The following is a 2,892-nucleotide window of genomic DNA, read 5'->3' as shown; positions in this document are numbered from 1 at the left end:
TAAGAAATTGAGAAGTCAAAGAACTTACATGTACAATGCATGGACATGAACTAAGGGGGAGAACACTGGTTGGAGGGGGGATGCAGGGTGGAGGGGCTTAAAGGGAAGAAAAATGGGACAACTGTAATAGCATAATCGATAAAATATATATAAAGTATTTTAAAAAATGAACAAAGAAAAATATTTATCTTTAATCTTTGGTGATTTAATTATGATGTATCTTGGTGATCGCCTCTTTGGGTCCAACTTGTTTGGGACTCTCTGAGCTTCCTGGACTTGTATGTCTATTTCCTTTGCCAGATTGGGGAAGTTTTCTTTCATTGTTTTCTCAAATAAGTTTTAAATTTCTTGCTCTTCCTCTTCTTCTTCCAGCACCCCTATGATTTGCATATTGGAACATTTAAAGTTGTCCCAGAGGTTCTTCAGGGTCTCCTCGTTTCTTTTCAATTCTTTTGAATGTTTATTTCATCCTTTTGTTCCAATAATTGATTTGAGTCCCAGTTTCCTTCCCTTCACTTCTGGTTCCTGTATATTTTTCTTTATTTCACTTTGTATAGCCTTTACATCGTCCTTTATTTTGCAGCCATACGGAATCATTTCTGTGAGCATTCTGATTACCAGTGTTTTGAACTCTGCATCTGATAGGTTGTAATCTCCTCATCGCTTTGTTCTTTTTCTGGAGTTTTGATCTGTTCTTTCTTTTAGGCCATATTTCTCTGTCTCGGTGTACCTGTTACATTGTAAGGGGTGGAGCCTTAGGTATTTGCCAGGTTGTGTTGTTGTGCTGTATGTAAGGGAGGGGTCAGAATGGGAACAATGCTACTTGCTCAGCCGTCATCCCACTTTCAAGAGGCTGGCAGTTTCTCCCGCTGCCACATCCCCCAGAGGTTTTTTTTTTTAATTGTTCGAATACTTTTGTCTCCATTTTCCCACCACCACTTTTCCCTGCCCCACCCACCCACACCTCCCACTCTCAATCCTTCCCCAATTTGGCTTTGTCCATAAGTTCTTAATACCTGTGCTTTGATTTGACCCTTCCCCTTCTTTTCCCTATTACCTGCCTCCCTCCTTCCCTCTCGTTACTATTGTGGGGTTTTTCTTTCAATGTTGCTGGTTATATTTTCCTTGCTTGTTTGTTTTGTTCATTAGGTTTCACTTATAGGTGAGATCATATGGTATTTGTCTTTCACCCCCTGACTTATTTTGCTTAGCATAATTCCCTCCAGTTCCATCCATGCTGTTGTGAAGGGTAGTAGCTCTTTCTTTCTTTATGCTGCGCAGTATTCCATTGTGTAAATGTACCACAGTTTTTTGATCACTCATTTATTGATAGGCACTTAGGTTGCTTCCAGCACTTGGCTATTGTCAGTTGTGCTGCTATGGATATTAGGGTGCATTGTCTCTTTAGAACTAGTATTTTGGGGTTTTTAGGATATAATCCCAGCAGTGGAATCACTGGGTGAAAAGGCAGTACCATTTTTAGCTCTTTGAGGAAATTCCAAACTGTTTTCCACTGTGGCTGCACCAGGCTGCATTCCCACTGACAGTGTACTAGGGTTCCCTTTTCTCCACAACCTCGCCAGCACTTGTTTGTTGATTTGTTTATGATGGCCATTCTGACAGGTATGCAGTGGTATCTCATTGTGGTTTTAATTTTCATTTCTTTGATGGCTAGTGATGATGAACATCCTTTCATATGTCTCTGGGCCCTGTTTACGTTCTCCTTGGAGAAGTGTCTGTTCAGGTCCTTTTCCCATTTTTTAATTGGATTGTTTGTCTTCCTGGAGTGGAGTTGTATGAGTTCTTTATATATTTTGAAGATCAAACCATTGTCTGAGGTATTGTTGGCAAATATATTTTCCCATACAATTGGTTCCCTCTTGATTTTGTTGATGTTTTCTTTAGCTGTGCAGAAGTTTCTTATTTTGATGAAGTCCCATTTGTTTATTCTTTCCTTTATGTTCCTTGCTCTAGGGGACGTATCGGTGAAAATATTGCTGCGTGGAATATCTGAGAGTTTCCTGCCTATGTTCTCCTCTAGGACTTTTATGGTGTCATGACTTATATTTAAGTCTTCTATCCATCTTGAGTTTATTTTTGTGTATAGTGTAAGTTGGTGGTCAAATTTCAATTTTTTGCATGAAGCTGTCCAGCTCTCCCAACACTGTTTGTTGAAGAGGCTAATTTTACTCCATTTTATATTTCTGCCCCCTTTGTCTAATATTAATTGACCATAGAAAGACATTGGTTTATTTCTGGGTTCTCTAATTTGTTCCATTGATCTATGTGTCTGTTCTTATGCCAGTACCAGACTGTTTTGATTACAGTGGCCTTGTAATATAGTTTGATGTTAGATATTGTGATCACTCTTACTTTGTTCTTCTTTCTCAAAATTGCTGCAGCTATTCGGGGTCATTTAGGTTCCATATAAATTTTTGAAATGTTTGTTGCATATTTGTGAAATACGTCATTGGTATTTTAATAAGGATTGCATTGAATCTATAAATTGGTTTTGGTAGTATGGACACTTTAATGATGTTAATTCCTCCAATCCATGAACATGGAATATGCTTCCATTTATTTGTGTCTTCCTTAATTTCTTCATTGTTATGTAGTTTTCTGAGTACAGACTTTTTACCTCCTTGGTTAAGTTTATTCCTAGGTCCTTTTTTTTTTCTTATTGTTATAGTAAATGGGATTTTTTTTCCCCGGTTTCTGATTCTGATATTTCATTGTTAGTGTACAAAAATGCCTTTAATTTCTGAATGTTGACTTTGTATCCTGCTGTTTTGCCAAATTCACTTATTAGGTTGTGTAGTTTTTTGGTGGAGATTTTCTATGTACACTATCATGTCTTCTGCAAACAATGACAGCTGTACTTCCTCCTTTCCA

Source organism: Pteronotus mesoamericanus, unplaced genomic scaffold (assembly GCF_021234165.1).
Source record: "Pteronotus mesoamericanus isolate MK-2021 breed Mesoamerican mustached bat unplaced genomic scaffold, CSHL_Meso_final contig_130, whole genome shotgun sequence".
NCBI classification, from domain to species: domain Eukaryota; kingdom Metazoa; phylum Chordata; class Mammalia; order Chiroptera; family Mormoopidae; genus Pteronotus; species Pteronotus mesoamericanus.
This window is presented reverse-complemented; position numbering follows the sequence as displayed.